Raw genomic sequence first — 11,812 nt, 5'->3', positions numbered from 1 at the left:
CCCGCAGCAAGCGCGCCTCGCATTGGCTCCGGCGGGGAAGGGGCGGGCTCGGCCGGCTTGTCCGACAGCTGCGCTGAACTTTATTTGTTAAACAGCAGCCGCGGGGTTTTTCCTTTTCTACGCCTCCTAACATCTTCACAACACTTAAGACAGCTGTTCAATATACGTGTCTCGGCCGAAAAGAAGAGCTAGAAAAGAAGATACAATATTCTTCCTTCAAGACAGCCAGGGTCAACCCCTACACTTGTTCATTCGGGGGCTTTTCTACACCCTCCCACTCGCAGCCACCAGCCACGGTCAGGCTGCTCGCCCAGGCGCTCGCAAGAGCCACTGCACAGATTTAAAGGCTGCTTTTGAAAACATGTCCAGCAAGACTGACCTGGGATCTCCTCAGTAGGGCCAGGCAAAGCTCTTGCAAGCTACAGACACGAGCAGCAGGCTGAGTATCCTACACGGGCAATTGAATTCATCAGGGTTTCTGTGCAGGAGGATGGCACTGGGGCACGAAGACATCTGTCTCTGGGTGTGGGGCCTGTATCTCTGTGGAAGGGGTGTGAGGTGCCTCCACACGTCACCCCTTGCCCCGTCCCTCGGGCTCGTTGCTGCAGGAGCGGAGCGGCCCGGGGGACGGGGTTAGTAACGGGGACAGCAGCGGCGCCGTGGCCCCGCTGTGCCCCCGCGGCAGCAATCGCTGCTGGACGGCAGCGGCCGGAATCGCGGTCCGCCAAAAGCAGCGCTGAGAGGCTGGGTTTCTGTGCCGCTTGTAAGCGTCCCACGGGACGTGCCGGGATCAGCCGTCATGATCCCACAGCCTGCCTGCTGCTGGCCCAGCTGGGCTGCAGAGGTAACTGAACTGGTCTGTTCGCTAAGTGAAAGCTTTCTGAGTTACTGAGTGACTCGATTAGCGAGCTCTCCAGGGACCCGGGCTCTGTGCGCTGCCATCTGTTTTCAGCTAACTGGTACTGGAGCCTGGATTCTATTTTGTAGTCCAGTAAGAATTTCGTGTTGCTTAAAGCAGAGGCGCTGCAGTGCTCTCGGGGTTGGGATCTGGTCTAATTTCTCTCCGTCTGTTTCTTAAAAGGAAAATCATGAAAATATGATTTATAGTAATTTTGCTCTCATTGGTTTAAGCATAATTACAAAATATTGTGTATTCTAGAAATTCATGCATTACTTTTGCTTTGGTGATGGCTCACTGAGTAAATGATGGCCTATTATTTTCTTAAGAGTGTTTGAGTCCAGCTTATTATAGTTTTGCCTAGTTAGTTTATACCAATTTTGCCAGTGTAAAAACCAGAAAAAACATGATACTCGTGCTGGTTGAATTATGTCTTCCATATAGGAAGGCAGAACACCTCAATGGTGTTTTTTCTGGCTGTTGACAAAGACTATAGCCTATATTACCATTGGAGTTTCACTGAATCAAAGACTAGAGTATGGAAAGTAGGTGTTTTCTTCCTTTCTACAACTGTACTCTTGCAGTTTGTAGAACCTTAAATTAATCAGACCCCAGGAAACTGGATGCTGCTATCAAAAAGTGAGTTCTCTGCATAGCCCTTGTGGATTTCTAGCATCCTGAAAGGATCAGAAAGTTATTGTTTGCATTAAGCTATTTATATTTATGTGAGCTTGCTGATGTGCAGATCTCCTCTGGTCTTTTATGTTGCTCCAGCTATTAGGTTTATATCTGAACAGATACAGATATCATAAAGCTGTTTTTTATTCAAACTTCAATGATTGGTGACACTTAGAGGTTGAACCTACATCAGGACAAAAATTCCAAGATCTATAACTCTTGAGATACTTAAGTAAATTGTAATTCCTTTATTATGTCTAATGTAAAACTTCTTGGACTGTTAAAAATGTTTGGAATTTTTCCCCCCCAAATAGCTTTTACTGTCTACTGTACAATTCTGTTGACTAGCCAAGATAAATGAGGCAAGGCAATGTAACTGTCATGGCACTACAGCTATGACTTAAATAAACTATTTCTTAGGGTTAGTGCATCTGTTAGTAACCCTTGATATCTGTTTCTGCCAACACATGTGAAGCCTGAAAATTAACAGCCTAAGCAAAAGGGCTGGGTGTACCCTTGGATTGCTTCACAAGGCAGAGGTGGTTGGAAGAATCATGCTTTGTCAGTTTAGAGTGCTGTCTCAAGTATCTCTTCTCAAGGTGCAAGGAATGCATGTTTCTGAGTTTAGCATCTTTGGTATCTATTTCTGATTCTCACAGCTGTACTTGAAGCATAATGTGAGAGCATCTGTTGGCAGCATCTGCTATCAGAGATAATTAGGATGGGTCACTTGTTTCTTAGTTTGATTGCTTTTCCGGCCGTCTGCATTTTTTAGCTTACATATCCTTTCTCATACTCATTTTCCTCTGAACAATCCCTCCCTCTGGAGGCAATATGTTACTTCAGAGATTCTGTGGTAATGTTTAAGACTGTTACATATTCAGTCTTTTTGCATTTACTAATCCTAATTGCATTTGTATTTTTATAAATCTGTTTACTGCAGTAAGTTTGACAAATATAATCCTAACTTGCATTTAGTGATACAATGAGAGTGTTTACATTCTTTATATTCTTTTTTTGAGTTGATTTTGGAAGATTAAAGCTTAAATCTTATCAAGAGACTGTCTGGGGTTTTTCTGTAAGAAGATCCATACTCAGGACTTCTTGGTATAGACAACAAAAAAAAAATCTGATCAGAAAATTCCATTCCTTTTTTTTTTTTTTTGGTAGCAGGCTTATAGAAAATATTTTAGTTTATCCCAGAAGATGAGCTTCATCAAATAGATGCATATTCTGTAGGAAAGAGAATGCCTTTTCTTATACATCTGAACGAAGTTCAGAGGATCATCTCTACACAATAAAAATATAGTGTAGAAATATTGATTTTGTGTGTAGCTTAATGCAATAGATTTATTTTCACTTCTTAGAAGTGTAGTATGAAACTTTTTCTACCACACTGAACATGTTATGTCTTGAGATGCTATAAATGGTTTGAATTTTGGTAGACTGTAAAGCTAATTTGTGTTCCTCTGCTATTTTTCTGCAACTGGAATGAGATTTTTTTATCATTTTAGGTACTTACAGCAGGTGTGGTAAAACTTCACTGTCATATTCCTTCTAACACTTCAGAAGACTGGCTTCTTTTATTCAGAATAACTTAATTTCTTATTTAGCTTATTGTTCTTCTTTACACACCTGTCACATGAGAGACACATCAGTTTCTGGGCAAGAAATCAAATCACTGCCAGCAATCCAATAAGAATCTGCATTTCTGCTGCTTCAATAATTTGCGATTTGTGAATCAGACCATGATAGTTCTTTTGGAAGGTGACTGAACTTGTAGTGTTGAACTGGCTCTGCATTTACTTAGTGTCCCGAATTGGCTTTTACTCAGAAATTAGGCCCAGCCACCTCCAGCCCTCTGATAACTAAGGACCAGCTGGAATGCAAGGGAATTTGTTTTCTGCCAAATTTACTTACACTTAGCACAAGAAACTCCCTCATCAGATTCTTGTTCACCTTTTTGTCACTTTTTGAAGTGCTCAGTCTTGAACCATATGTATTCAGCTTTTCTATTTTCTAGTCCTTTCCATTTAATTCCCCAGTAGAGTCTCAGCCTCTTAATCCCCACATTCTCCTACACATTGTATTTGGTTTTCTAAAAGCTATCGGGGAACAGATGTATTCATCTGATTTTGCCTTGTTTGCAAGGCTGCTTTAGTCCTTCAAATGTCATTCCTGGTATGATAATAGAGTGATAACACTGTCTTCTTTTACTGACTTTCAGGTTGAAAGTTAACTGTTTAGAACAAGGACATTTTTCTTTGAAATCTTAGATTTATGCCGAAAACATTAGATCATAACACAATATAGGCTCATAGGAAAATCAAACTGTTTGTTAGTGACAGTGTGGAGAAGCCAAGACTGGAAGCTGGATTTGTTTCATTTCTTTTGGAGGTAGTGGTGTGGAATCTGTGCTGTGGGCAGGCAAACCTTGAGAAGGCCACTGTTCCCGTGTGCCTGGTCATTCCCCGTGGGTATGTCCCCATGTCCCTCCCTGGCTGGCAGCTGCCACCTCTGAGTGGGGTAGCCCTGAGGTGTTCCCAGCAGCTGTGATGGGGGCAGAGCACAGTGGGACAGGTTGTGGTGCTGCAACAGCTGGATTCCTGTGGCAGCTTCTGAGAGCTGGCATCAAATCACTTGTTTGAACTGCTCTGCTCACAGCCTGCTTTGTGCCAGACATGGGAGTAGGAGGTTTGTTGGCTTTTGAAATGATGAGCCATGTACACTGCTGGCTGCCAGGATATGCTGTATTTCTTGCTGAATTTCTTGTTGTTTCCAGCCATCTTTTTGGGCATTTTTGTGTTCAGCCTGAGATCCTATTCACAGCAGCTGCTGTGAGGGTTGTTTGCATTTAGTTATCTGCTTGTCCTGTAGGGTTAAAGTTGTTGCTACTTTTGTATAACAAAGAATTCCTTCCAGCCTATTAAGTGCTTCTAATAAAAACCAAACAAAATAACCACAAGCACACAAATCTGATTATAGCTTTTTTCTCACATAGCTCCATCCTATACCTGCTTCCAGAAGAGCATATCCTGAAATAACACGGCAACCCCTCTGTTAAGTAAACTTCTCATGCTTTTCTCTCTGTAGTATTGCTGCCATACCACAGAAGTGGGAGATAATTTCTCTTGAGATTTTTAGTTAATCATCTTCTGAGGAAAAACACTATTTCTAGATAAATACAGAATTTAAATGGATTCTTTATATTTCATTATTTGTACTCAGGTTATCAGTACCTTTAAAAAACAAAATCCATTGTTAATGCCCTTATAACTGGCAATCCTGAACCTGCTTTCCTGTTGCTTCAATAAACTGTACTATTTATGAACCTGTAATCATGGAAGTTCTTATTGAATTCAGCCAGACCTATAGTGCTGAACTGATTCTAATCAGAAGTCAAGCCTTGTCACACCTAGCCCCTCTGATCTCTGAGGAGCAGCTGGAATGCAAAGGGGTGTTTTTTCTGCTAAATTTCTATTCCCTTAATGCAGAAGTCACTTCTAGCTGCTGATGCTTAATGAAGGCACTTGCTGCTGTACACTTTTCAGTACCTCTTTACATAAGGGAAAAATGGATGTAGCAAAAGCCTTAGAAGCATCTTGTGTAAGCAGAAAGTTTGGATTAAAATGTCCCACTGTGGCTGCAAATTTTTGCTGTGACTGTTGTGATGTCCGTATACTTTAGGTTTTATTTAAGCACTGTCAGGAGGTGCTGACTGAGAGGCTCTAAGTGTGTTATAAGGCATTCAGTAATTTAGACAAACCCAAAGAAGGAAATCTGACCTTTCCACATCTCCCTAGAGTTTGTTAATGAAAAGTGGTGAAGGAAAAATTGTACATGACTTCTCATTGATATGGCACTCTTTACAAAGCAAATACAGTGTGAAAATCTATTAAATATGCTTATATTATCTGTTCAACACTTTGGATTAGTCTAGCTTTTAAAATTCACTTCTGGTAACATATACCTAAACTCATATTCTTACCTGTTCTAGTAGGAATCTTTACAAAATGCACCATACCTTTAAATCAAGGTGAGAGAAACTTAAGCAAATAATCATATTTAATAGTATCTAATAATAATAGTGGCTTAGCCAAGTAGTGATATAGATTCATTATGCAAATTTTGCCTGAATAGAACAATATAAATCTGCTTGTACTTTTGGCCTTTGGTCTGCTGTGTGTAGATTTAGCAGATCCCAAAAAAACTGGGAGGTGGCTTCTGTTGGAGATAGGCAAGCAAGCTCATTTCTGATGACTCCTACATTGGTATATGTCTATTGTGGGTGTTTTCAACACAGCTTTAAAAGTATTTATGAAAACTGTTTTATAGCACAGGTGAAAAATGTTCCTGGTTAGTCTCTAGTATCTGACTGTAGTCTGGTGGCTTTTCCTAGTTGCTCTGCCTTTCCTTGGAGTGAGATTTGAGTTCCAGCATCAAAATGGAAGACAGTTCAGGAGAGAATGCTACAAAAGTAATCTTCTGTGGGTTGGAATAAATTAATGGGCTGCTCTCAGTAGAATAATTCTGAGAAGTTTGCAGCCCAGTTTAACCAGCCATGTTTCTTAGCATTTTTTAAATGTCTAACAGATATACTCAGGGGAAATGAAAAGTGAGGGGGGAAACTCCTTGCTTTAAGGAACTGTTTTTAGCATTTTTAGCAGCATGTTAAGCAGTAAAGTAGTGAATCTTGGTGATGTTCTAGTACAGTTTTGCAGTCTGTGCTACTCCTTAATTGATTTTCCAGTTGACTGCAGATGGCTACACCAGGGGTGACTGTAGAGAGAAGCTATACATGCAGTTTTACCAACAGATGCAGAAAAAATGAGACACCTTCTGACTGTCATTGCTGCCACCAGCAATGAAGAAAAGTAGGTTTCTGTTAAAGAGTTTGGCTAATTCTGTTACAGAGATGGTAATTACATAGATAGGTGTAACCCAGTTCAGATACGTGACCCTGCAAATATGTAGATAATGTTTGAAGATCATGCCTATTTAATGTTTCTGGATCACCTTAAAACTTCTAGTTAGTTTTAAAATTTCTTATGCATCTAGGCAATATCTTTTGCAATATTTAATTCCCTTCCTCCTCACTGACTTCCAAATTTGACTTATCTCCTTCTGATAGTCATATGACTGGAACTACACCAGAGATTCTCTCTTTTGGTTCATGACGTGTTCCACATGTATAGCAGTACATAATATCTTCAAATGAGAGTTAGAAATTCTATGCCACTATCACAGTTTAGTGATCTATTGAAATGTTTAGGCACAGGAATCCAGATAGAACTACAGCTGCTTCAACTGGCTTGGTTAATGTGTCTGAAATGCAAAGATCATGTGGGATAATTGGAGCAGGTTGTAAATAGACTTACAAATTTTATTAAACTATTAAATTGCAAAGCTTAGAAATTAATTTGTTTTCACGTGTTTTAAAGCACATATGTGGCTTTTTTTCTGCAGATTGTGAAACACTTCTAGAACTGCTTAGAAAAGTAGGCAAGTAGGTATTCCAATATAAAAAAATTATTCTTGCTTGACTATCTACTGTTCCACTCATAATTTCAGGATCAGTGTAAACAAACATTTTTGCTAGTGAAGCAAATGGAATTTGTGATTTTCATCTCTCCACATTGCTAAGAAATGTAATCTTCCAAGTTAAATGATTAAAATTAAGTTACCAGTAAAATTCTTAAAGGTTAACATTCAGCATCAATCCTCAGAACATATGTATTGCTAGTCTTAATTTTTGTGCTATCTTCAGTATTTTTGCAAAAAAACAAGCTACTAACAAAATTACAGTAATGTCAATGTAATAGTTCATAACAGACAGTATTCTTTTCAGCTGACTATTCCTTAGTATGCTAGGATGATGAGATTAAATCAGATTATAAATATACATTTTAATATTTTTTCACTCTAGCACTAAAATGTGATCAAGCAGGAATCATTAACTAAAAATCTTCCTCTGATGTACATTACAGCTTCCTACTATAACAAATACTTTCTTTTCCTGCATATCTTAAAATAGAGATCACAGATACCTCCCTTTTTGTAAAAGATGTTTCTGATCAAAGAACACATTGTTCTGTGGGTTCCTCACAGTTTAGCATTGGGCTTGGTACTTGTGGCTTCTGGTACATAGAGGATGGCAACAGCACAGCAATGGGAAACAGGGACACCAACTTTTAGTTTGATATAAACAACTTCTCTTTTCTTCAGGAGATTATTCTAGAATTGTAGGCAATCACTTACAGGAACCTGAACATGAGGTGAAAATAACATACCTCACATAAATAAGGTCTCACACCTGCACTCCAAGAAGTTAAATGACTGTTTTGTATTCTTGAACAGCTCAACATAGCATTTTCCTCTTGCCCTGTAATCAGACTTCATTATTCTATCTAGAGAAAGTTTAGGTTGTTTGAGAGAATGTTGCTTAAAATATTCTCCATTCAGAACCTCAGTTTAAATTTCTTTCAATGCATTTAAATTTTAAACACAGATTCATTGCACTTCTGGGTAACAGCATTTGACCTAGTTAAAATGAAACAGCTTTGAAATAGTTCACTGAATTAATTTCTAATAATGCATAATACATGTAGTGATTAAATGTCTGTCCTGGAATGCTGCTTACATGGCATAAAATGCACTTAACAAACTCACGTATAATAATTAAATATAGGAAGTTATATAGTAATTGCCTAATTATAATTTCAGTTTCTTGTGTTGATTGTATATAACTAAGTAAAAATGCTTTTAAGTTTAGCTCTATTTTTTTCAGAACTTCATATTTTAAGTTTATAAATTTCATGTATTTTCATGTATCAGGAGCACAGTAACAAAAATGCAATTTTTCCTGGAGCAAAAAACTCATCCTTCACCTGAAGTTGAAGACACAATCTCCTGAGGATGTAAGGCCATGGACAGGCACTGCCATCCACACCTTGAACACACCTTCACCTCCTCTGCTGCCAAGCAGTATTGATGTCTTAGGCTAGTCATCCTTTCCTAAGGTTAAACCTTGACTTGGGTGAAAGGCTGCCAGGGGCTCTTCTTCCAGCACTCTTTCAGTTTCATATTTTAAAGTAATTTGTTCTGTTTCTATGACTGACTTGATCCCTTACCATAGTACATTTATTCATAGAAGTAGAACAAAACATAGTAGATACTACATGAACTACAATCAAGTACATGGGTGAGATGTGGAACAATCTGTACTTGCAAATATTTGGCAGTGATCAAATAACAGTTGAAAGAGTGGAACTCAGCCATGCTATTTTCAGAGCAAATTTTATGTGAAAGAATTGGAGAGTAGGGGAGTATACTATTCTTTATCTAAAAATGAATTCGTTCTAATGTTATAAAAGCATAAGAACATAAAACTCATCTTTCATGTCCTTAGTCTGAAATCAGATTCACCTACTGTCCTTGCATCTGTTTGAAGTTGGTATGGGTTGAGGTGAACACCTGGCTATTTTAGAATGCTTTTTTTCCTCCCCTGTTGTGAACTTTTCCCATTCCACAAAGCTTTCTTTTTTAGTTACCAAGTTGGTTGCAATTCTTTTGAGTTACTGAAGCTCATGGGGAAACCAGAAGGGCAGCAGAAACGGTGAGGGCGGTTCAGGTTTTAAACATGAATATTCTTGGATGCATAGGATTACAGTATAATGTTTTGTTGTAAATTAAATACTCCTTTAATGATTGAAAATTATGGGGAAGTCAGCAGAAAAATATTTTGACATCTGCTTAATTGGGTTATTTTCTTTTATTAAAGGCTGGTATAAAAAGAAACTACATGTAAACTCTTGACAGCTATTGATGTGCTGAGTCTGATTCCTTGCATGAATACTAGGCACAAACTCTATCAAAATTAGTGACCTACATTATGGTCATGGATTAAATCCTTGCTTAGAACCAGCCTCAGATGACATCTGTTTGTCATGAAATAAAATCTGGCTTTAAATTTGCATACCAATTGCACTTCATTTGTCAGTTTGTTTTAACTTGTGTGCAGGTTAACATTAATATTAGAGAGTTTATCTTTGTAGTGTGCTCATGCTATGATTAGTAACACTGCAGGTCAGTGTGCTCTGTTGTTAATACCTATGGGACTGGTAGCTCAGTGCCTGCACATCTTTTAAAGTAGGGCACTGAATGAGAGAGGCCAAGGCATTTGTAGCTGTTGGGCTTTCAGTTGCCTGCTTTTAGGCATTTCTTAAGCCTGGTGGTTTTAGACCTTCACAAGTAAAGGAGTGTCCTGTACAAACAAAGGTGGATTTTACTGTTTGTTTTAAAGCAGTTGACAATAAAACACAAAAACTATTTCCAAACAGGGCTCTCAGATGCAAAGGATATTCCTTGACCTCTTCTTTTAGCACCTGTTAAAAGGTTTGGACTTCTGTGATGTTCTTGACATCAACCTGCAAAATGGCCACAGCTTGGAGGACACCTGCCCTTTTGCCATCAGGTGAGAGTGACAAAGCCCTGTAACTGTTCAGTTTAATAACTGTAAATCATTTCTGCTTAGAACCTGATGCTGACAACTGACATTTGTTCTAGCTGGAGAACTTAAATAATTTAAATAATTATTTAAAGAACTTTTCATTTAAATAATGAAAACACCAGCCATTTTTCTTCAAGCCCATGTTAGCCTGAAAAGTACTGTTTCTATATTGAAAATAATTCCTCCCTTCCCCTTCCCCTTCCCCTTCCCCTTCCCCTTCCCCTTCCCCTTCCCCTTCCCCTTCCCCTTCCCCTTCCCCTTCCTCTTCCCCTTCCTCCCTCTTTACCCCATACTCAAAACTCCATCACCATGTGTTTATACTAGAAGGGAATAAATAACTTGGTTTTCATGCCAAGTAATAAAATTTTGCGAGTTTTTGTGGTCTCTCTGACTCCTCATTCCAATCCAGCCATGGGCAACTGCCTGATTGTTTCCCTTTCGGGGCGGGACACCACAAAGACATGGAACACACAAAGGTGTATATCAAATCATTAGGTTTGATAATACAGTAAAATGAAACATTAAGGTGGCAATTAACCTTTCCCTAATGAAAGAGGGGATTGATTTTTAGATGTAAGCAGATGTGGGGAGGATGACCAAATGCAGAAACTACAGCTGCCTTACAGTATTTGTTATATTTTGTCACAGCCATTCGTGTTAAACCAGTGCAGCACCAATGGGGAGCTTTAGCTAAGAAGACACTGCTGGCAGCACTGAGAATAGTGGAAGTCTTGTAACCACCATCACACCCTCTGTCACCTGCGAGAAATTAAAATTTTAAGAAGGCTTTTCCTTTAAAACAAATGCTCATGAATGTCACTGCTGCACCTTTGTGATTTTAAATTCAAGTTGTAAACAGTCACAGAATAAAGTTGTGTGTTTTACACAGTTGCCACCAGTTTCAGCTTGTGTTTGAACTTCATCAGACTATTCAGGTTAGAATGGGCAGGTCTTATCAGACCTGGCTTTCTCTGCATGTTGTGTAAGATGGATGGAATTTCTCTTAATTCATGGAAAACCCCTCAGTTGTTTCTGCATTTTACCTTAGAGAGATGAAGTGAAGACACTGACCAAGAATTATTGGTGTGAATTGCTGGTCTGTTTACTGACAGTTTGAAACAGTTTTATATCAGTCTTTTGAATGCTGAATTTTCTTGCTATTGGATATTTTTAATTTTCAACTGCTTTAACTTCTATTATAAGTTGAAGTTATAACAGTGGAAAAATTAAAGAAAAAACTGAAATAATTATAATTAGAAAAGCAGTGAAGTAAAATAATGTGAAGAACTGCCTTAATTTGTAGTTACATACATTCCAATCAAATATCAGATTTAAACATTTTTAACATCCATTCTATGAAAATAACAAGTACACTTGAACTTAATACATACAAAATTAATGGCACATGCTCTGTCAAAATATTTAATATTAAGATTAAAATAGATTCAAGATTATGGATTGAACAAACATGCCAGCAATGCTGATCTTGAAATTGTATGTGGATTTTTCCAACTTCTGAGAGAGGCTATTGTTTTTCTACAGCAAATAGTTTAAAAGTATGTGAAGTATATGTCTATTACTGAAAGTAACTTTTGTAATGCATTAAGTACATCATTACCTCCAACCATAATAGGCACAGCACCTTTGCAGAAATGAGTGAAATTTTAAAATTATTGCCATGTCTTTAAAAATATGAAGTAGCTTTTGCTTTATATTTCTGGGGTGTG

General features: G+C 38.3%; 1 long non-coding RNA gene across 1 annotated transcript; it reads left to right on the top strand.

The window, feature by feature from the left end:
- The first annotated feature begins 44 nt into the window (after positions 1-44).
- Positions 45-10,978, top strand: LOC146766415 (uncharacterized). The gene is made up of 3 exons (XR_014957883.1): positions 45-443; positions 9,958-10,049; positions 10,734-10,978. It is a non-coding gene; the product is annotated as an uncharacterized LOC146766415 (long non-coding RNA).
- Positions 10,979-11,812: the final 834 nt, after the last annotated feature.

This window comes from Lonchura striata, chromosome 11 (assembly GCF_050655825.1).
Source record: "Lonchura striata isolate lonStrDom1 chromosome 11, ASM5065582v1, whole genome shotgun sequence".
Classification (NCBI taxonomy): domain Eukaryota; kingdom Metazoa; phylum Chordata; class Aves; order Passeriformes; family Estrildidae; genus Lonchura; species Lonchura striata.
This window is presented reverse-complemented; position numbering and strand designations above follow the sequence as displayed.